General features: G+C 37.5%; 1 protein-coding gene across 1 annotated transcript in view; it reads right to left on the bottom strand.

Moving 5' to 3' along the window:
* Positions 1–3,497: 3,497 nt before the first annotated feature.
* LOC102221082 (ELKS/Rab6-interacting/CAST family member 1-like) overlaps positions 3,498–23,987 on the bottom strand; it is a 164,597-nt gene continuing 144,107 nt past the window's right edge. The window contains exon 20 of the mRNA XM_023331286.1: positions 3,498–5,047. The gene's annotated coding sequence lies outside the window, so the exon portion shown is untranslated. The remainder of the gene's footprint in view (positions 5,048–23,987) is intronic.

Raw genomic sequence — 23,987 nt, forward strand, 5'->3', positions numbered from 1 at the left:
ATATGGAAAGAGAAAAATGAGATGCAACAACCCCCATTTATTGGATATTATTGTCCATTCATTTCTTAGTATTTAATCTCAATTTATTGGAGATTATCATGTCTGTGGTTATCTCTGTGTCTCTGTCCACAGGATTCTCGTGTTTAATATAAAAAGTTATCTTCATAATAACTTTTGTTTTGTTTGTTTCTGAGACGTTTTTGAAATGGCCCCACTGTACAAAGATGTTTCCTACTGGGTTGCACAGATACCACAGTGTTGGCGTCTGTCTGTATACCAACACTTTATTTTAGGTGATATAACAAGTGCATCTGAATAAATAAGAGTATAATTGAAAGTTAATTTATGTCTGAAAATAATAATAAAAGAAATATGAAACTCATTATACTGATACCTCAAGCATCTATTTCTGTCATTTTTTATGAACATGGTTTACAGATGATGAAAATCCAAAATTTCAATTTCTTGTAAAATTCAAAATGTTATGTATATAGAAAAAATGTTAATTGAAAAATGCCAGGTTTGTAGCCCAAGTTGTTTTAATAGTAGCTTTGTGATTGTCTGCACTGTTAGGTTTTATGTCTAGATTTGACAATACTCACCAGAATCTATGTTAAGTTTAGATGAGTGGACTTGGTGGTGCTGACTTTGGATTTGATAAAACACAGTGGACCAACATCAGGAGATCTCACAGCTCCCCAAATCACCACTGACTGTGGAATCTTCATTCTGGTTTTCAGGCAGCTGAGATTTTCTGCCGCTCCTCTACCTTTCCAGACTCTGGCACTTTAAACTCCCAAATTAAATGCAGCATTGTCTTTCCTTTGAAAAGATGATTTAGTCAGACCCTTGTCTGAGCATAGCACTTCTTAGTGCACTTAGTCCATTCACTTTGTGAATTGTTCCTAACTGCATATACTGGATTTGTTTCCAGTATATGCAGTATCAATGTTGCTTGTGTATATTTTTTGTGTATATTTTTCTACCATCTGTTTTTATTTCTCTAACCTTTCCTTGTTTGGACATAACACACTGTTAACAGCTTAATTTCTTAATATTTATCTTCTGTGATGTTGCTTTCTTGACTGTTGTGCCCATGCTTGTCTCAGGGACAAGTGGTAGGTCAGCTGTCTTCCAAATGACTATAAGCCATAGCCCCATAGCATCTGCATGATGCAGGCCATACCACAGCATTTCTTTATTACAAATCTTTTTACATTTTTGTTTTGGTTGTCACTATACCACATTCTATTTTTATTAGAAACAAACATTCAGCTTTCAATATCCAATCAATTAGATTTCTTGAATTAAATTATTGAAATAAAACTACTTTTAATAATATTCAAATTTATTGAGATGGAGGTGGAAGGATGAGTATTTTCAATTGATTTTGTATCAAATGGTGTTAGATCAGCAGCAGGAGGGGTAGAGTACCTCATGCTGCTAAGCTTCATAAACATGTTGATTTCATTTTCCACCTGCTCAAATGACCAAAGACTGGTTTTATTGACAATGGTGTTATTGTGCTTAATTGGCCAGCAAACCCACCTGACCCCATAGAGATTCTATAGAAGAGAAGATGAGACACAATCCCAAACAATACGCATGACCTGAAGGCATCTATCAAGCACTGAGAACAGCGGAACCACAAGAATCCTGATAAGAATGATATAACACCATAATCATTCATTATGGTGACAGATGATGCACATTTTTTTACAAATCCATTAAAAAAACAAATCTGTTTTTTTTTTTATTTTATTGGGTACAAGAAATATAAACAGAAAATCTGCTGCGACAACATGATTGCATAAATGTCCACAACCTAAACTTTTACACACCTTTAAGTTATGCACCTGTCAAACTTTTCTATTTTGCCAGGCATACTGGTGTTCTTTTTTCTTTTCTAAAATGTCAGACGTGGAATTAGTTTGTGGAACATCAAGTTCTGTCATGTTTTGATGTTTGTTTGCCGCTTTTCATGCGCTCCCATTGTTAAACGTGTATGTATACAGAGAACAATGGAGTGATACAAAGAGGTTCTTGTGTGTCATGACTAGGCACATTACTAATTCATGACTTTGCTGTCTTGTTTTTTTTTTCACATTAAAGGGTCAACTGCTTTATGAGTGCCTCCAAGTTGCTCAATAATTGTTTGCCAAATTATTAAGAAAGCAAGTGATGGCTTGTCTCCAGATTAGCTGAACATCTGCATGATGCAGTGATGTCTTTCAATCACTGTTGTGATATTTATGCCTCAGTTACCTTATTCCATGTCATGCACAGGTGCATTATACAAGACTTTTGTGGGATATAGTAAATATCTGTAGAAACTTTGATATGTTCAAATAATTTATGACATCGTGGCTCAGGTGGTGATCAGACAGCATGTTACAGTGCTAAATGCAAAATAAGGTGATCTGCAGGCATCTAAAAAAACAAACAAAAAAACAGAATTTAATGGGTTTTTGAGATGCTTACTAATTTTACTAATACTAATTTTAAATATAGCCTCTTTAAATTAGTTTAGAAATAATGCATATTTTTTAAAATCAAAATTTACCCAAGTGCATGATTTCTTTTATCATTTTATTAATGCTCCATATGCAATTTTTGCAAAATATAGGGTTGCATGTCAAAAGGTAATGTTAAAAACCTGTCACTATAGATCTGCTGGAAAGAGTAAGTACCGCTTTTTGCTCCTGTGAGTGAAAATGATCACTGTTGCTTTTCCATATTTGCCAACTGGAAAAGCAACAGATTTTTCACAAAGAACCTAAGAATGATCTCTACAGAACAGAAACCTTATTAGCATTTGAAATTTAGCATAAAGTGCTTACAAACCTTCATGACTCCATAGTTTTGGTTCCAGCCATGTTGGATGCTAGGGGGCCGTGACTGCATCAGAGAACACTTAAAACATGCTCAGCCACATTTCAGGATCCCCCCTGCCCCTCCTCTCTCTTCCACCTCCCTGTCTCACTACGTCCCCTTCCATCCCCCCATGTTGCCTGAGGAAGAAAACTGGGCAACATCTGGCTGAGTTTATGAGGGAGAAGGAGAGAGAATTGGTAGACCATGAAAACTAGGAAGAATTTGTCTTTTTTTTTTTCAGCCTGTGCAGCAGGCCATTGTAGCTGCGATTGGAGGTGACGATATTTTAATTCTGTGAAAAATGCTGAACTCCGTGATGAAATTTACCAACAAGGCTTCTGATGTCATTCCGATAAAAACACATGTTGCCACTTAAGTTAAAAGTTTTATTCAAACAATGTGAACAAACTGAAAGCTGCCAAACATTGTGGAATGAGCCAAGGGTGAATACTGTTACCCCCAGACTTTCACAGTCACAACTGAGTGAGCAGGACCAAACCACACACACACACACACACACACACACACACAGACACACCCACACACACACACGCACACACACACACCCACGCCCACACACACACACACACACACACACACACACACACACACACACACACACACACACACACACACACACGCCTACACATACACTGGACATATTCAGTCATTTACACACTGTGAAGCTGCTGAGTCCACAACAAAACAGCAATTATTGTCACTTCAAACCAACTTTTAGTACAGTGAAAAAATTCATAGTTATTTGGAATGCAAGTCACTTCAGTGTTGTTAGATTAGTCACAGAAATTCACAAAATCAAACATACAATAAATACATCACTCTTCAGTATAAGACACACAGCAGATGTAAAAAGAAGAAAAGAATAAGAGTGGCACTCAGATGCTTCAGTTGCAGAAAACCAAACAGAACACATTAATAAGGAGAAAAACACTGCATTTTTCTTCACTGTAAACTAAGGTTTTGACTTTTTGATTGAGTATAAGTGGATTCTCATTTTCTCTATGGGAACATCAAGGTTCACTTCTTTTAATGCCTGTGCAGTAGATTTACTATGCCTTTCCTCAAAAAAATTATTTATAGCCTTTGAACATTTTTAACATTTCATCATGTTACTAACACAGTTTAGTTTGTTTTTATTGGGATTATATGTTAAGAACCAACCGACAATGGTGTGTTTGCCACAAACCAAGAAGCAGAGAGCAAATATGATGTCATTTGCTTTAGTCAAGGGAGATTAAACAGAATTTTGAAGCCAATATGCACAGTTCTGTGTGGACTAGAAAACTAACGCTACATACTGTAAGTTCAGACCTAAATCCATTTGTGAGACTGTAGCAAGACTAGACATTCAATATCACAAAGGCTCTCCAAAAGACTTGCAGCTGTGATTATAGCAAAAATTGGTTCTACCAAAAAAAGAAAAAAAAAATGTTTATTGGTTCATAAAATTCCCCCCAAAAATGCATTTAAGCTTTTGGTTGTAACATGACTGAAGTGTTTTATGTTCCAAAGGGCCATGACTACTTTTGCAAGACACTAAGATCGTTCAGTGTTGAAAGTCTTGGATAAGAGTTGAATCAGTTGGTGTTTCATCTTTTTTTATTTATCCCAGTGGACTGCGGCAATTCCTTTGGCACCATACATTGAGGAGGTCTTAGTGGGTTGTTGATTTTGAGGTCCATGTTGTCATATTTACAAAAGTCTGATATTTAGCTCCAGAAGTAAACACAAGCCTGCAAACATAAACCTGAACAGGTATGGATCTGGGGCTTGCGTATCTGGCTCGGCTTCAGTCTGCTTGCAGTCGTCAACACTGTTGTGACTCTTCGTTACTATGAAGTCAGGCCTCTGTTGCACCACAGCACTGCAAAATGAATCCAGCTCCCAGTCTATTGAAAACAGCCCAGAAATTGAAGGCAGGAGCAAACTTGCCAATATTGAGCTGCGGTATGAGATTCATCCACTAGGAGCTGGGTGCCCAGCAAAACACTGCATTTGTCCACGAATGTGACCTGTATCAATGACGTAATTTATAAGCATTTAAAAGCCCAATCTGATGAACTTTTGTGCTTTATTAATGGGGTCTGAAAACAAAGACAAATCGTCTGGTCCTGGGAACTGAAGCTAATCAATCTTGTGATTCCAAATGCATCTGTTGAAAGAAACATCGAGAAAAAATGAGAATTAGTAAAAGTGAAATACAAAAAAAAACACCTAAAACAGAAATTAGTTTCTTCACAGTGTACTTGTTTGGATAAACACAGTGGTTTGTCTTTATTTTGTCTGGTTTTGTGTGGACAGTTGTCCATTTGCTATAGCCGATAATTTCTCAACATCCTGTTGAGTCTCCAGAGATTCCTACGAATGATCTACATGCATTTGCCCAAATATTAAATTCTCATTAATAAAAAACAGGGAAAAGAGACTATCGGAATGTCTCTGTTATTCAGACTGCACAGCAGTCAGCAACAAGTCACTTCTTTCCTGAGGGCTGTGAAACAATGATACATGTCTAGTTTGCTTGGGGCGCCTCATTGGCTGAGCAAACAGTCCCCAAAATAACCACCAATCACTGAAGATGCTATCATCAGTCACTCACAGTGGGTTTTGTGAAAGCACTAAAGTAAACTTTGTTTGCAAAGAGCTTCAATTATGTACAGATAAAACTATAGACGAAGCACAAAGATAGGGAACTTTGTAAAGCCATATTGCTTATTTGTCTAATGTGTGTTGTACCCAAAAAGAACTTTGGGCACAAGTTGTAAGGAATGTGTCTACTCTCTTCCTGCTTTGGTCTGATTGGCCACTAGGCAAAGAGGGATCATCCATTACATGCAGAGGTAAATAAACAGTTGTAGCAATTAAAGTGCCATCATTTGTTATGCATCGTATAGTGTTCGTGTGTGTATGTGCACGCGCCATGTATGTATGTGTCACCAGCTATATGTCTGTGTGTGTGTGTGTGAATTTGGTTCGGTGACCATTCTCAGGTTTCATTGCCGTCGACTGCCCTTAAATTAATGATTCTGAGGCCCAAGAATCAACAAATGTGACCCCTAGCAGGCCGTAATACAGAGCACAACCTGCCTGTGGATGTGTTTGAAGGCCGCTCCTCTTTCTTCTCTGTCAGCACCTCTCTACCTCCGCACAACAGATGCATTCACTACACAAACTCACATGTGACGCCTGCACTCGTGTTGTTTATGAGGAAGTGTGTTGCCATGTGGTCATAGGCTTAGTGACCTATGATTATTTTACATGTCAGCATGTTGTGACAGAGTGTTAAAATCGTATGAAATTTTGGGTTTTTTAGAGGTTACGTGTGACATTTTTGGACTTGATTATGTAGGCATAGAGAGACACGTGACAAAGAAAAGCATTTTATATCAGCTGGGAAAGCAAAAAGCACAACATGGAAAATTCTGCCTCCTCAGATGGCAAAGACCTTGTTTTTAAAAAGTGAACTAGTTTTACTTTCACTTTATTTTGGTAAATTAACAACATTACATGAAGAAAACAAAATACTACTTTGCAAATCCATAGTTTACCAAAAAAAGGAATAGGCTAGAATTAAGCTCATGCTTAAACTGTTCATTAACTCAGCAGCCTAAAACCTACATATACACACATTTATATTTAAATATGCATGTATATACATCGATGCACATATGTTACTTGCATACATAATTACAAGCTTTTATCATTTTACATTTTAATGGTCTCTTAAGGCTCACCAAGAAAGAACATATTTTGAGGTCATCATTCAATTCATCTCAGTTTTACACCAACAACTGAAACACGTTTAGACTTTACCTAATTTTTTCTTTAGCATGTTCAAATATTAACAAACCTCACCATTTATAGTTATTCTCTATCAACTTTAATAATTTCTGAATACCAGACGGTTCAATGTCAAAGACATTATTTTCAGTATCTTTGAATTTTAAAGTATTACTTTGAATAAAAAGTTTATTAACTGGTTAACAATATCCAACATTATTAATAAGACTAATAAATCATTTTTGTAACTTATTTAATAAATCAATTGTTGTCTTACTTGCATTTCCCCAAATTTCGGAGTAATATGACAAACAGGAATTAGCCAAGGAGGAGTATATTATATGCAAGTCTTTTACACTTATTTAATATTTTATTTTAAACAAAATTAAGTTTCTAGTCAACTACTGTAGCAATGTGTTACACAAACTCCATCACAGTTAAAGTTTTGTGGCTAAGTGTTTCTGAAACCGTCCTGGTGCTCAATCAGTATATTGTTTTTATTAAGAAAGGAGTCTAGACTTTTTGTGAATATATTTTCCAAAATTTTGGGAAAATGTAGTAGCACTAATATCGGTCTATAATTTAATATTTGCTTGTCACCACATTTATGGACTGGAAACACCTCAGCTATTCTCATTTTGTTAGGAAAAACTCAGTTGAATCTGTTAGAAATATAGCTGAAAGGTTTAATAATACTATAAATTACTTCTTTCACAATAGCCATAACAATCCTGTAATGGCTATTGTGAAAAATTAAAGTAAGAAAGCCAACAACTAACAATACTTACAGTTGTTGGCTTTCTTACTTTAATTTTTCTTAACTACCAGCAAAATGCATTTGCTGTTGAACTTGAGGCCTTGCTATTCAAGAGAAAGTAATTCATCTGGCGGTGCATCTTTTCTATTGTCTTCTGCTGCTGTTCTTGCGTATGTGGGTATGTCGTGTTAAGTCCAGCTCTTCTATCTCCTCATTCTTTACTTTGGTAGTTGCTTTCAGTTGTTGAAATTCTCCAATCAAGTGCATCAGGCTTGTTTGTTGCTTTACCACCTTGCTCAGTTTTTCTGATATGGCAACTTGGAGCCATTTTTACCCCTTGTTAACTGTTAAGAATCCTGTTAGTTCAATAGGCCTTTGCTGATTGTGGAAGCACATGTAGTCAAAAGGTGCTTAAAGTTGAAAAATAGCAGAAATGACCTAGCAAATGTAAACACTAGTTGAATATTGAAGTCAAAACTTCAACATTTCCTTGTTTTTGTATTTCAAATATTCAGTAGACTTTCACTAAACTGCAGGCCAGATCTATACAGCCCCTCCAAACGGCATCTCAAATCGGCATCAAGGCCTTTGTAGCCAAAAGGTCACAGTCCACAATTTTCTGCACCATTGAGTGTTAAAGGCAGCAGTAAGGAAGGCAGCTACATGATCTGAAGAACACAATGAGGGCATTATATCGATTTGCTCCTTTTTAAGATATAAGTGTGAACATCTGCTGGGTTTAAAACTAGTGGAATCAAACTAAGAAACTAAGAATTACAAGTGTTAGTGCTGAGAGGGCAAGTCCTGTCTATCTCTATCAAGGTGTGAGGTTTTTTTTAGTGCCATTTCAAAACTTCTTAAATTTTCTACAATAGCATTTCTAAATGTTAAAGTCCTTTTGATGAAATGCCAGAAAAAGTGATCAGTATTTTCTCTTGGTTGTCTGAGGAATAGAGTAATGCAGAATTGGTCAGCTGGCTGCAAATAGACTAGTAAGCAAAAGGTGCTGTATGGACATTTTTCAAGTAACAAAAATGGACAATCAATGAATGTTATTGATAAAACTGTTTTATGACTAACACACAACTTTATTTTATCAGCAGTAGGCATACGTGTTGTTTGTCTGTTAGAAATAAAACCAAGTAGGTCAAGTTATGTGCATTTTTGTTCTAGCATCATATTTTATTTTTAATAATTAATACTGTGAGAAACAATTCTGTCAGAAAAGAAGCATACTACCTGGCAAAATACATTGTCTCTCTCTTCCCTTAACTCCAATCGCCATTCCTATCTCCTCCTCCCTATGTAGCCCTCGTCTTGCTCCCGCCTCCTCCTCCACTTTCTGCATGCTTGATGGTGGGATCAGATGAGGTGAAGCCTTTCTCATATTAATAATTGTTGAACTTGTGTTTAGGGACAAAGAAATTATGAACATATTTAGAATGTTCTTTGCAGATTCTGATGATTATTATGAGTGGAAACCAGAAGTTGGGTAAAAGATGGGACATTTTTCCACTAAAGTGGTTCCAGTGCTTAACTTGGGAAAGTGCTATTTTCAGTTCTTAACTGGTAGTATAAAAGAACCAGTTTGGTTTTCCACAAGTAGAGAATCAGGGTGGAGCCAGGCCACTGCAACACTAAACACATCTCTTTTGGTAATGTTTCATCTCCCCACTGTTGTATTCAAAAATTAAGTTTAAGTATTCGAATCACATTATTTCTGAGATAAAGAATGGGACCCGCTATAAATAGGTTTCCTCACGGCACCATTCTAAAATGTGCTAAATCTGTTTTCATCAACATACTGTATATTTAACGTATTTGTGAACCCTTTTCACACCAGGTGAACTTTGGATGCTACCAGCAGCACTTTGGTCAAGTCAGATTCATTAACACCATCTGAAAAATGTAAACAACAATAGTGTTTAAAAAGTGGGTCAGAAACACTGTTCATAGTTTTAGTGGAAAATTGCACAAATGCATATAATGCAATAGCTTGCTTAATTAATACTAATCCATTTTTTATTAATGACAAATAATGAGAAATTTTAGAACTGGAGTTTTAAAAATTGTGCTCACAACCCATTGATTGGTTGTTGGTGTCCTTTATCAAAATTAACACATTCTTGATGTTACGAGAAATGTGAGTCCTGTCTTTCAACTGCTACTGACAGAAACTGCCTGTTAATGTGATCAGTGTTGTATTTGGGGACCACCAATGTTTGAGTGATCCCATCTTTGCTTGAATTTTCCTTGTGTTTTAATATTCTTTAACTCCCACAGATACAAAAGGAGAAACACACCAAATTCAATTACAAGTACAAAGATTCAGGCCTCTACTCAGCTCTCTCTACTGCACAGAGAAGTCTTAAACATATCAGGAGATGGAATGAGGAAGAGGAAAAAAAATGGGAGTGAAGTACTGTGTAACACAGGGACAGCCTAAAAAGTGAGCTGACTTTCTTACTGATCTATGCAAATATCCCTCCCTTTTTGTGTTTATACGGTAATCCTGAAAGTCTAACCTGCACATCAAGTTGTCCCAGAAACAACATATCTTCTCTGCAACAATTACTTCAAGAGCTCATTCTTTCATCCCACAATTTTTACCTTTTTTCTCCTTCTTTCTTTCTTTTCTCTGCCTGACTTTTACAACTTCCTCCTGGTTGAGGCGCAGCCCTAACCCAAACAAAACTCCATTTTTTAGTTATTGGCCCTCATGGCATGTAATGGAGAATCAAGCTAATTATCCCTACAGCTGTTTTCACTTGCTTTTTATGTAAGCAATACCTGGCTGATCCAGAGAGCAACAGTGAGGCCCTTCTTAGCGCTCCAGGCCTCCAGGCCTGCTGGAATTAGAGAGCATAATGCCAGGTCCACACCCCCCTTCCTTCGCCACCGATACTGCCTATGTGTACCCCTGAACCCATCTCCCGGCACACAAGCCCACCTAACTCAGCTTGACACAACCCCCTACTACCCAAAAAAACACACAGTCTCACACACACCCAGAGCCTCCATGTCCACCCGTAAATCTACCTTTCAAATTCCCCCCTTTGAACTTCAACAAAGCTGCTCTTCAACAACTAAAACGGATCTGCACGACAAGCATGAGCTTTCTTCCACTGATGGCAATTAATGACAGAGCTGAGCAAGGGTGTGGCTTAGGTTAAATGGGAACCATCTCCCGCTGTCATCAGACTTGAACAGAGATGGAGCCAGTGCAAAGATACAGACAGAGGGGTAAAGAGTGGAAGAAAACAATTCCTCAGTGGCTAATTACATAATTTCCTTCATCTGAATAAACACATACTTGGTTAAAGCGAGTGTGAGCAAGCTTCACAGATGCTTAAGGGTTTTCATGAGGAGGCCTACTAACACCATCCGTAACGGCTTTCTAGCAGTGCCACGAAGGTAGACCCCAGACAAAACATCATCACCACATTTTGTAGCCGTTGGGGAGTCATGCCCCAAAATATACTTGAGTGTTGATCTTCTTCTCCAGCAATCCTTCAGAAGAGTGAGTCAGTGAACATAAACAATTGCTGGTGTATCGTTTCACTCACAACAGTTCATTCCTGAATACAACCAGAAGTGTGTTTGGTTCACACACCACTAGGTGGTGTGCACTGTTGTTGGAAGAAGTATATATTTGTGTATCAATCTGATTAACTTTACATCAAGTGACAGAATCCATCTCTTAGTAAGTAAGATATGCTTACGCTTTTATTTTTTTTAGCTTTTATTTTGTTTGAACAGTGTTTCATTATGTCCTTGTGCTACATTAACTGGGATCTTGTATTAAATGGAGAAAATACATTGCATTTTAAAACTCCTTTTTATTTCAGCCTAATATCAGTAAATATTGTGTTAGCTGGGGGGAACAGCAGAACAACTCCCTGCTCCAACATATTCCTCTGCCTGTCTGCCTTTTTTGTCCCTAATCCTTTGAGGAATGATGGAGAACTGTGCAGAATAGTGCTTAGCTCCCTGATTCCAGCCAAGGTGTGTCAGTATACAAATGAGACGGGTTTAATCTGCTGAACCTGCTGCTAATGTGAAGGTTACTTTCACATATCTTAGCAGCTCTTCCCACACATAAATGTGTGTGTTCTTCATAAAATTGCAGAATGCCCTTGCAGGTAACATTGAATTTGTGAAACAACAGATGCTTAAAAATCTAGCTCTCCTGCTCCAAGATTTTGATCTCTTTCTCAGCTCTCAGGATTCTTTCCCTCACTAATCTCACTGTTAGCGTTGCAAGCTTTTTTGTTGGAATGATATATCGGAGAGGAAAAGAAAGAGAATGTGTGATTGACAATGTTGTTTTTTTCCATAGGAAAATGTCAAGAGCTCTGCTGTGTGCCAGCTGCTTTCACGTTAACATTTTAAACAACATTAGCGCTGTACCTGGTTTTAATAGGGAGTGCAGGGAGTTTGTGCTCCATAACAACACCTTGACCTAGAGCTTAACCTTGACATAGAGCAGTGGCGGCCCATCAGAACCAGGGCCTTACATTAAGAGGCCCAAACATGCCTGCATCTTGAAAGCAGCGCAGGCCCAGCCGGACGGGGGTTGGAGTTGGGAGTGGGTGAAGGGGGGGAAAAGTGAAACCTGAACCCACATTAAAGCATCACCATCAGGTAGGAGATCAGGAGAGGCCTCCATGCTCTCAGAGTTTGCGGGAGTCCGGGCCTCTGAAGCCCTATCTCACCTCCATCTGGAAAGAGAATCTGAGGGTAGCCTGATGGTTCGATAAAAGGCCAATGCCGACTGACACGGTAACAGCCTCTTGCCCCCATTTGTAGGAAAAAAAAAAGGATGCAAGTTGAGTTGTGGCGCACTTTTATGTGGGTACTGCTGGAACAAGGGAAAAACTTTGAGCGGCAGTGGTGGGGCAGTGTTATAGGTGAATGGTGGCATTCAGATTGCTTTGATGGTTTGACCCACTACCCTGAGGTGCATCCACTGCACTTAGGTTTACATAAATACATTTATAATGAAGTATATATGCCTTCATGTGCATTGAGCAACAAAGTGAAAAAAGCATGGAATGAAATAAAAATAACATTAGCGAATGAAAATGTATTTCAGTATTTTTGTTTTCTATCTTTTAGTGCTTCCTTAGCTACATGGGAGTTTGGCAGAGACTCTGTCACTTTTCTTGGGTGCAATTAACTCTTCACCCTCCTCCTGATGTCTTTTAAAGATGACATCAACTCCACTGACCCATTCATTTTCACTCCTGACCCAACTAGTTGCTTCCTCTCTTAACTGCCCACAGACTCACTGTTTATCCATGTGCTCTTTACTGCCCACTGTTCAGCTCAGTTTCTCTTCTTATTGCCTCTCCATGACATAAAATGGTACTCAAATGGGGAACAAAAATGCATAGCAAGATTTATGAAAATTGATTCAATAAAATTTTAAATCTACATTTGAGCAAAATGTATGTGATTCAAAAGAGTAAGGAGTGGACTAGAAACATATTTTTGGATGGCTGAGTTAAACATATATTTTTCTTTAATGAAGCAAAAAGAATGTGCTTTTGTACTCTCAAATAAGCCATACTTATTTTGTTAATGTATGTATCAGGCTTGTTGGTGTGTGAAACAGCTGTGCCAAGAAAATCTGATAATAATGTCTATTCAGGAGCTCCAGGTATTTCAGGTGAACAAGTTCAGACAGAGTTTCACACAGTCAGCTACAGCTTGTGTTTGGTCATCAAACAGTGAAGGATATGCCCATTCTCGAAGAACCTGAATGCCTCTTGTTCAGTTTTGTAATTTCTTTTTAGCATTAGTGTGCCCGTTTTTCTCACATTAGCTTTAGTGCAGATTTTCATAGATATTTATTTCCCATATTAAATCACACTTAAAAGTTGTCTCAGCAAACACAGAGAAGACGGAGCAAAAAATTGTTGTTGAGTGGGGTGAGTGTCTTTCTTTTGGCAGAGCTCCTCCGTGGTGCTTAATGCTAGGTAAGTCCAGTCTGAGGAAGAACCAATCATGTTGTCGCCTGTGTCTGTTTGGTGCTCTTGAGGTCAGTATAGCCCTAGGACATGAGACATATAGGATATACACGGGGTACAAAGAGGGAGGTTTTTACAATGCCTGGTGGTCTACTAGAAATCTCTTTACGAGAGCAAAAAGGGAAAGAATGTCTAAGAAATATGCGAGGCAGCTACTTATTAACTTGGTCATTCTTAGAATTGCACCTCAATTGAAATGTGTATCTAGGAAATGAATACCTTTTTGCTCACAAACTTAAAATAGCTGAAAATTATAGGATTTTAATAACTTTTTCATTAACATTATTAACTTTTTCATATGACACTTAAAAAAGCACCCCCGGTAAAATTTAAGAGTGAAGCTTAATTTGGTCAAAGTTTATTTTTTCACCATCAGTTATGTAAAATATAAAAAAATTCCTCCCTGAAAGAAGTGAAATACACACACCGTTATGTCCTCACCTCTGTCCTATGTGTCATCAAATAGGCCTCTTCTTATACTTAAACATCTTTAACACTATGGTATTTACTCATGGTTTCTTCAGATTTCTCTGAGATAATTTTAAACTATTAGTACTTTAAAAATAAGTATATTTAAATTTAATGCACACATGAATAAAAAAATATTCATATTCAACATCAAAATTTAAATGACTTAACTTCATAATTTAGATGAGTGAAATATAAGTTTATCTACTAGGGTGATGATTTTTGACTTTTGCATGAAACTGTGGTTCCCTAACTTTTAAGACATTCTTACATACACAGTATACGTTTCTGACATGGGGTTTCAGAAAACTCTTAAAATCCCTGTTTCTGGATAAAAATTGATTAAATAGACCATTTCCCATGAAAAACCTTGTTGTGGATGATATAATTCTCTGATTTTAATTGTCAAAACTACTACTGCTAAAAAATTACTGAAAATAGGAATGAATTAATGAATGTAAAAAATAAAATAAGATGGAACTAAATGTAATTGAAGGCCTACTATGGAAAAATTGCATGGATTTTAAACACCGTAAGGTGTACAATTTCAAATGTTTAAACCTGATGCTTTGTAACTGACTTCTGACATCTCTCTTGGTAAACATTTTTTTTATGACTGGTCAAATATACTGTTGTCGCAAAATGCATGAGTGCATCGTGCTTGGAAATAACTTACAATTTATCTGAGAAACCATTTTTCTTTGTTCTGTTATTCTACATTTTTAAACTGCAATCTTGTTTTGTATCATTGATATAAACTGGAAACACTGACCACCACTTGTACTGCTACCTTTAGGTAGTTTACAGAAACTGAAAATTACTTCTGATTAAATTGGTAGATATATGGAAACTCATTTCCAGGTCATGTTATATAAAATTGTCTGTTGTAGATTTTAAATCTCAAAAAGATCTGCTTTTGTCATATGAGGCAAGGAACAAAGAAATACTTTAATATTTTTAAGTTTTAGGACTTTAACTTCCATGCATTAGTTTTAGAAAAGTCTACATCTATCTGTAAAGTCTGACAGAGTAAAAAGGTAAAGAAGGAACCAGATAAAGGTATAAGAGAAACCATATGAGAGAATTAGGAAAAAACAGGCAACAGTGGCTCCTGACAGAATGTGGTAAAATATTAAACCTACCAATAGTTTAATTATCAGAGCCACTTATAATTGGCTCTGGTAATTATCTGAACAATAAAGAGTCTCTAAAGGGCCGTGACCCTATTGCCATAAATTTTTAGAAGATCTAAAATTCTTAATTCTCTGTCCACAGTCATCTTGAACCTTTAATAACCCTTTGGAGCACTGTATGAAGATATTGAAAGCTCTGCCTACGAAAATCTAAGGGGAGATGCTGAGGATCATAAATAAGCATCGTTCAGTGTGACAGCTTTGGCTCTGCCTGTGGGGAGAAAGTAAATATTCCTCATTGGTTCTGACAAAACGACTCATAGTCCCGTAATATTTACTGCCCCAAACACCCTGTACGCATTAAATAAGCACTGATAGAGACATCCACACTGACAGTGCAGGGGCTCATGCTTAACATTTGCTGTCTAGCTGTGGGATTACAGCATCAGGTTATGATGCACTGGTTCAGCACATATGTCTTTGTTATGATAGCCAAAAATGATATAGAGTGGAACATAGACTGTAATGTATGTAAACTTGTCTTTACTGTGTTTATGAAAGTTTCTGATGTGGAAATATTGACTGCCACTTAAGTTTGGGATCTCCTTTCAGTTCTGGCTCCTTTAATGCAGATAACTAAAACAAACATATGACATGATTTTCCAAACATCATATTGATATTCAGAGAAAAAAAGATAATTTATATTAAAAAGGAAATAACAAGAAGAGTGAGAGAGAGAGATGCTGACAGGTCACACTTGATGACCTGCAGAAAAGTGTGTCAGTGAAGTATGTGCAGACTTCCAGTAACTCATAAAATTTGCAGTATGAAATGTTGCCATGTGTGTGTTTGCACAGGATTTTGTGTGAACACCACTTAGTCTGGGCGGTGCTGGGAACAGTATCAGCTTTAGGCCTCCCAAGCAAGGTCATGTGCTGATGTTTAGTAGCAGCTTTCTAAGGTCACAGACTGTGACTTTCAACTATCACTCACATTATTCCACATCTTTGAGTGGTTCTGCTCAGTTGGCATACCTGACATCTCTCTTCCACTTTGCCTTAATAATGGGTGACAGCTGTCCAAGTCTGCATACTGAGTTGAAAAAAAAAGTTAACCCAAATAGTTGCTGGACAGCAACTATTTTCACATCATCAAGACTCCTACGATAAAACGTAAGGTAACCAGCCTTGGAAAAGAATCGTAACATAAATTTATAGTCCAGGGAACTGGAATTCTAGCAAAGCATACCCAAAAATAATATTTCTGTTTAAGAAGAAAAGAAAAATGGAAAACAATAAAATCAACAGAAATGTGAGTAGCTAGTTTTGGACTGAGTTTTGTTTTTCATTTCTCAAAGAACCAAATAGTTGGGGCTAAAAAATACAACGACTGTATTTGATATTAAAGCAGTTAAGACATTGAAATCTTAATATGTACTTCTGCGTTCTTTTCAAATCCATCTTAAAACAGCACTAGAATGCCCATATTAACAACAAAAATTTAGCTAGCAGCAATCCTCATGTTTTTACTGGCTGATGGTAGCGGTTCCCTATTCGAGTGGTTCCACAGGAAGTGATATGAGAAAAAAAAATCCACACATGCCATGCTGTGTTGAAATTGATGTTTGACTTAATAGTCCATAAATCAATCAATCAATCAGATTTATTTCTATAACACATTTCAGCAACAGGACAGTCAACACTCAAGGTTCATAATTACACTGGAATTGGCATGTTCCCAGTATGAAATTTGTTGATTTGCAAGCAGCTTGTTTCCTACAGTTAAGGAACGGTACCAGCAACTAAAATTTAGTTTTTGTACAGTAAAAATTGTATCTATTTTGAAAAGCTGAGCCCTAATAGTATTTAAAGATGAAACTTTAAATAAATTGCATCCCTCCTGCCACCATTTGCTCCTTTTTTACCAAGTGGCAGAGGAATAATTAAAGTAGGCACACCTTTAAACTGTGGTGGTACCAACTGAATACATGGGTGGTTTATAGTTTTCAAGAGAGATTCAGTGAAATTATAATTATACATATATAAAGTCCCTCCATGCCTTGCTTTGCATCTCTGGCTTATTATATATATATATATATATATATATATATATATATATATATATATACATACAGTACAGACCAAAAGTTTAGACACACCTGTGTGTCCAAACTTTTGGTCTGTACTGTATATATATATATACACACACACACACGGCAACAAGTGAATACTGATAACGTAATAAGCCAGAGATGCAAAGCAAGGCATGGTGGGACTTTGACAAAGAGTGATGTTTAAAAAAGGGGTAATAACAGGGGTTAAGGTTTGCTCTTTCATTGAGGAAAACTGGCCGGGGCTACTTCACACTTTAGGAATCTCCTGTCGACTGGATCAAAGGTTCGCCCAGAGACAAGGTTTCTATAAGGTGCAACTAGCATATGACAGCAGCAATACACAGGCACTTATACATGCACACAGAAAGTCACTACAACCAACATCACACTCACATAATGCTTTCATGTTTGAATGAACACACACTGACATCAGAAAAGAAGAGTGGCATTTCCTTTTGAGTCTAGATGAGCCTGGGGGAGTCTATTTCAGAAACCAAAGGAAAGGCATACATCTATCAGCTGAGTAGTAAAACCACTTGAGAAGGGTCAGCACAACCCCATACCTCTTAACCCCCCATCCACCCCATCACCAACACACACACACCCGCCTACTCAACCCCCCTGCCCCCATCTCCCACACACACAAATATAGGTTTGGTGTGTGTATGACTAAATACATTCAGACTCTAAAAAAATTAACATGTGAACAGAACACTGATGAGCCTACCACATGTACAGTGAACATCTTGCTATAGGAAGCATGAGGAACTTGCATGCCGTCTCATGATGGATATACCTAATATTGAATGTGTTGTGTCCAGAGGAGGTGAACATAAGGCTATGTCATCACTGGACCATCTCTGTTCATACCTTCCGTCACTGTACATTGCCTCCCACAACTACAGGAATAAAGGATACACTAACTCCCACAGAGTGGGAGACACAAAACACAGACAAAATGAACACTCCTTCTGAATTACGGCAGAACCCAGACAGAAAAATGCCTGTGTGCATATACACAATAACATTTTAAGCTTATATTATTCCTAGGTTGCCTTAGAGGCAGTCATGTTTCTATCTGAGAAATTATTTGAAATAATTTTGCGCAGCTAGCAGTTGACTTCAAGCTGCACTGCACATATCCACACACTCAAACCAAAACTATAAAAAAGCAAATACCTAATCAATAATAGTACTGCTATTTTTATTTTAAGGATTTTCTTTTTTTTTTTTAACAATAACTTTCTAATGTGTGCCCAACATTTTACACTTAACCATTCCTACCTTTTACTTAGTCCTGACCCAGATCATACCTTGATGTTATGTGTTTAAAATGGGAAAGTTCCACCTTAAACAGGCCATTATGGGCAATAGCTTTTTGCTATTTTCATAGAATATGAGAAGATTACCCAGAACTATGACTCACCAATTATGCCCTTCACTAAAATATACCTCTGGACCAACAACTCTCTAATGATGATGACTTAAACGTTTCACCAATAGACCTCTTTCAGCTGGCCTGGGAGTCACATGCAAACGTACTCTGCTGGTACGGCTAAATACGCACAGCAACATATGCTGACTAGGAGGAATTGAATCCTTGTGTTGTTTATACAAGGAATTCAACTACACACACTCACACAAACAAAACAAAAAATATGGGGTTCATTTTTGTACCTAAAAAAAATACACCACTCATAACAACACTCCATCAGGTTATGATTCCAATTAAGCTTTTTTTATGTAAAAACGTACAAAGTCCCCTGTACGAACAAAAGCTATGTATAGGTAGAACTCGACATTTAAATTCATTGCATAAAAGGGCAACTTGGGATTTATATATATATATATATATATATATATATATATATATATATATATATATATATATATATATATATGCTTTTAACCCCCAAGTTTCCATGGATATTTCCCAACATCCTCTATCCATCCCCCTCTCTACTCAAACTCGTGTCACCTCTGACCCTGGTCCAATTCACTACAGTCATTATGCAATTAACACCAATTAAGTCATTTGGTTGTACGGGTGTGCGTGTACATCTGCATGCATGTATATGCAAGGTTGAGTGTGTGCGTTAAGTATGTGAATGAGTGTATGTGTGCATGATAGTGCAATTACAGCAGCACAAGGGAGCCTTTTGGAAGCTTAGAGCACTGCAATCAACCAATCAGCCTTCAGATGGCTTTGACATGAAAAGAGAGCATGCCCTCCACTAACCCTGGGGTCAACCTCAATTTACTCTATTTACCCACTCAGGAGCGACCCTCTGTGAGTGAAGAAGCAGAAACAGATAGGGAGGGAGAGGGAATGATGAATAGCAATGGAAATGTCTAAGTAAGTGCGAGTGTAATAGAAAAAGGCGAGAGTAGAAGGGAGGGAGATGTAGAGGTGACTGTTGTGCAGGTGAATTTTTATGGATATGAGGGTGGGTTGAATGGAGAGGAGGGGATTTTTAGGGGGAGGCCTTCGGGTTGTGTTTGCAAAGCTAAAAGGCCAGCAGTTGGAGCCCATTTGCTAACAATTTCCCCTTGGAGAGTGGTTCTACACACAGAGGCCATATACACACTTTTTTTTGGAGGCAGGGGGTTTCCGAGTGCAGATGAGGAATGGCAACTTTACCGTCGACTGAAGCTGTTAAACCGTGAGATGTTCCATGAAGATAAGACAATTGATTTTGCAACACATATACTATCAAATTATAAATTCAATTGTAAGCGATTATTAAGCAATGCCAACTTCTGTTAGTTAACCCCTTTGTATAAAATGCAGGTTTGATGCACTTTGTATACTTAGCTCCAGATGGTTAGATGGGTGGATTGTAAAAAGAAGTACACACATGTAGTTTCCCTATAGGTGCCATGCATGAGAGAGATTTGGGTAATTAAATTCAGTGCCCATACCCCAAAATAAAGGTTGGAGTTTGAGGTTGAGTTTGTCCGGATGACTGCCTTAAGTTTCTTCTGAGTATGTACCTAGTCAGTAAATTTCAGTTAGGTTGAGCTATAGTTTTAGTGTCATGACTATTTTCAATCTTTATATGCAATATTGTTGTAATTGTTTTTCATAAAAAATTTTAAAACATTATATTCCTTTTAGGTAAGGAATAAGCTGATAAAGCTGACAAGCAACCACTGTGTACAGTGTAAAAACGTTTGGTATGTTACTGCCTTTAGTCTAAAATTGAACATCTCGGTGTGTAATTTGCACTTTTTTCCTTTTAAGAATCACACAGACTGAACAGTCTTGATTAAATGTCACAGAGTCAATAAACCAAACTATGAAAGTGTTTTAAGACTCAAAACAGAACGAACAACCTTTTATTAATCTGTTTTAGGCAATTGCGTGCAGAATGCTGGTGCCAATAGGTTCTCCAGATGTAGATAAATCAGAGTCTCAATATTTATTTCAGAGGGTGTGTAAGAAGCATGATGTTCTCTATGGGGGCATGACAGAAAGTAATTGAGAACCACTGGGCAGGAACAATTTAACTAGCAAAAATGATTTTGAGGGTGCAAGTTCTTTATATGATAATACAACAGCATTAGTCAAGCCTTCATCGAGGCAAACAACCTCCTGGATAAAGAACAAGGGATGGCAAAAAGAAAGCAGAAACAGACAGAAAAACGTAAAGAGAAGAAGAAAAAAAAGAAGCACACACAGATGCACAGTATTTACTGCTCCTGGTCAATGATATCACATATCTGACAAGGGGGACAAGGTTATTCTATATCTATTATGTGTAGGCATGTGTGCGTGCGTGTGTGTGTATCGGAGGACTTCTGCTTCAGGGGTCTTAGACGTGGACTGTAATCAGGACCACATTACTCTGTCACAGGAAGTCCTCCAGCAAAGGACAGGAAGCAGGAACACAAGGACCACATCATTAGTCTCGCCAGTCACAAGCCCCACAGCCAATAGGAGCCATGGATATAGTGGGAAAAAGCAAAATTAGTGGGCCATCCATTATTGTTTATAACTATCATAAGTTAGCATTTGTGTGTATGATGCTTGCTGGCTGGTATCAATGGCTTATTTGTTTACTGAGTGTAATGAGTCCAGGTTGTGAGTGTTTAGTGGAGTCATAGCAATGCTGGGCTCACTGCCGGAATACCAGGACTAAATAAATGCACACACACGTGCACGCCCTCACATGCACAGATCTCGAGACACTGCAGACAAATGAGAAACAAATGGTTCCATTGTATGCTGTACGCTTGTCTCTCCTCTAACAGCAAAGTCAGAATGCAGTTTGAAAGGGGTCCGTCATAATATCTGCCATGCATACCCCCCTGACACACAGAAAAACATATGCATGCCCCTTCCTTCTTTGCTCTGCATCCCATCAGGACTAAAGAGGCTAATTTTTCTCGATGGCTTACAGGTGGCCAGTGCAAGGTGAACCACATCCCCTCTCGCACACAGACACATATGTACAGCAATGCAAATATCAAGCCTCCAAACCAAGCCTGTTATAAACTCTTAGCCAAACATCAAAGAGACCGACACACCTTAGCACACCTCAAAGACACCAGAGACATGCCGTCATGCATGTGAGCAAAAACACAAGCACATACACATTTAAAACATCCAAACTCAAACATATGCTGACTTGTTTCGCATAGATTTTGAACAAAGGTCAGCCCTCATTGTGTTATGTTTCCAAACAGAGAAAAATAATTACCATGCTTTGATGAAGAAAAAAATAAATATTTATATAGCTATTAATCCTTTTTCTCTCATCTGAAAAGTAATGGCAAAATACTCAAAAAAAGCTATTAGCATCTGAATTAAAAAAAAAGAGAGTAATTGTGTTTGGTCTGTCTGCGTTTAGAAGTAGACCATTACAAGTCAATGTTTTATGACATGAGCTGTCTTTCAGCTGTAAGCTTAATGTTTTTCAGCTCCCACTATTTGCTCATTAGCTCTGAAATATCATAATTTGTACAACTTAGCACTTGCCACCTTCAATATTTGTATTCTACATCAGCCAAAGTCAGTAATAAGCACAGATGAATGTTATTTTAATGCTCAGTTGCACAGGTTTTACATTACTGAGTATACACATGTCTTTTTCAGTCAAGTATAGGACGTGCACTGTCAAATTAGAGAGGGTTGAGACACTGAGTAAAAAATTAATTTGCTCGCTTCGGCTAGCAGAAGTGTACGTCTTTATTTGCACGTCTTTCACTTTAGTGCTGTGCAAACTTCTGCATGCATAGATTGGATTGCAGCTCTTTGAAGCCATGCCCCTGCCTTCATTAAACACAGTCCTAGCGCCTGGAACAGTGTTCTTGGAATGCGTCAATAGCTTGCACAGACACATGAAGAAAAAAAGAAAGTGCTTGCTGAAGTGCCAGCAAAAATCACCCATTTTCTTTGTACTTGGGGTCACAGTGCAAAGAGAAGTTAAAAGATGAAAGCTGATCATCCCTTGAAAATAAAAAAGAGCTTCAAATTTATACTGTTCCAAAAAGCCTGCACCTAAGCCAGGAGAGGCTAACGGGTTCCAAATGAACCTTTACATGCCAAACTTATCAGATGCTATGTGACTGGAAAGTGATAGTAAGGTCTCACTTGAAAAGTACAGATTAAAAACAAACAAAATCTTTTGACCAGTAAGGTTATTTGATGTTTTTGTGAAACGCATGGATTTCAGACTTTATCTGTACCAAAACAGCGCAATAATTTTTCCTTCCTTCATCGTAGGAAAAATCTTTGTAGATAAATATATCCAGCTTATGTTGATATGTACTGTATGTATTAGTAAACATACATTTTGCATTTTTACATATAGAGTTATTTTGACATTAATAATAAAATGATCTTTCCACACAAGAAGAGACCTCATACATTGTCCCTGTATTTAGTCTTAATAGTAAACCCAATCAGTATGGTATGCATATGAGCTCAAATCAGAGTATTTTCTTGAACCAGACACACTGTAAATTATTAAAATGCAAGTATAAAAGGTATTATTATAGTATTATTATGAGTATTTTTAAGATTAATCTGCACAAAGTATCAAAATGCACCAGTGTTCCAATGAGGGATGTACAGCTTTCACTACAAGCTCATAGAGGTGATAATGCACTGATTGTCAAAAGTTTACACAGAAAAGAGGAAAAAGTATAGAACAGAATTGAAGGGACAAAGTTATTTCTCACTAGGATTTTCCTGCAGCTTTAGAGATCATTCATCCAAATGAAAAAAAGTAGATTTAACTACAATCTATTACTTGAAAACAAGCTTTATTGCTATTTCTACTTTTCTGTTTCTGTAGCTCGAGCTTCTCTTTATTCATTGTGTGCCTCAATGTACAAAATGCACACAATGAATGGGAGCTTTATTGTTACTGTGTCACACACACAGTCAGCGAGAGCCTCCTGGAAGTCCTGGAGGTCCTATGTGAGCAGGTACAGATGCTGAAATTTATGGTGCACAGACTCCATTCTGGAGTGGATAATGGAGAGGACTGGGAGGTATGAGCTCACTCAATCCAAAGCATTCAGTTAAGGTGACCTTATACAGACAAAAGTCCAGAACATTTTGAAGTTCTTCTACATTTCGAAGTCCTAATGCGGTGTTGACAAGAAAACATCTTTTTTTGCTAACTGCACAAAGCCTTTTCAATAACCACACAAACTTGGATTTCTCAGGGAGAATATTTTCACAGCGTGACAGTTAAATACCAGATTTATAAACTTTGGAATAATTTGGGAACATTACAATTACAATTGTTGTGGGAAAATTCGTCACAGCTCTCCGCATGCTCATGGGATCAATTTT

This window comes from Xiphophorus maculatus, chromosome 1 (assembly GCF_002775205.1).
Source record: "Xiphophorus maculatus strain JP 163 A chromosome 1, X_maculatus-5.0-male, whole genome shotgun sequence".
Classification (NCBI taxonomy): Eukaryota; Metazoa; Chordata; class Actinopteri; order Cyprinodontiformes; family Poeciliidae; genus Xiphophorus; species Xiphophorus maculatus.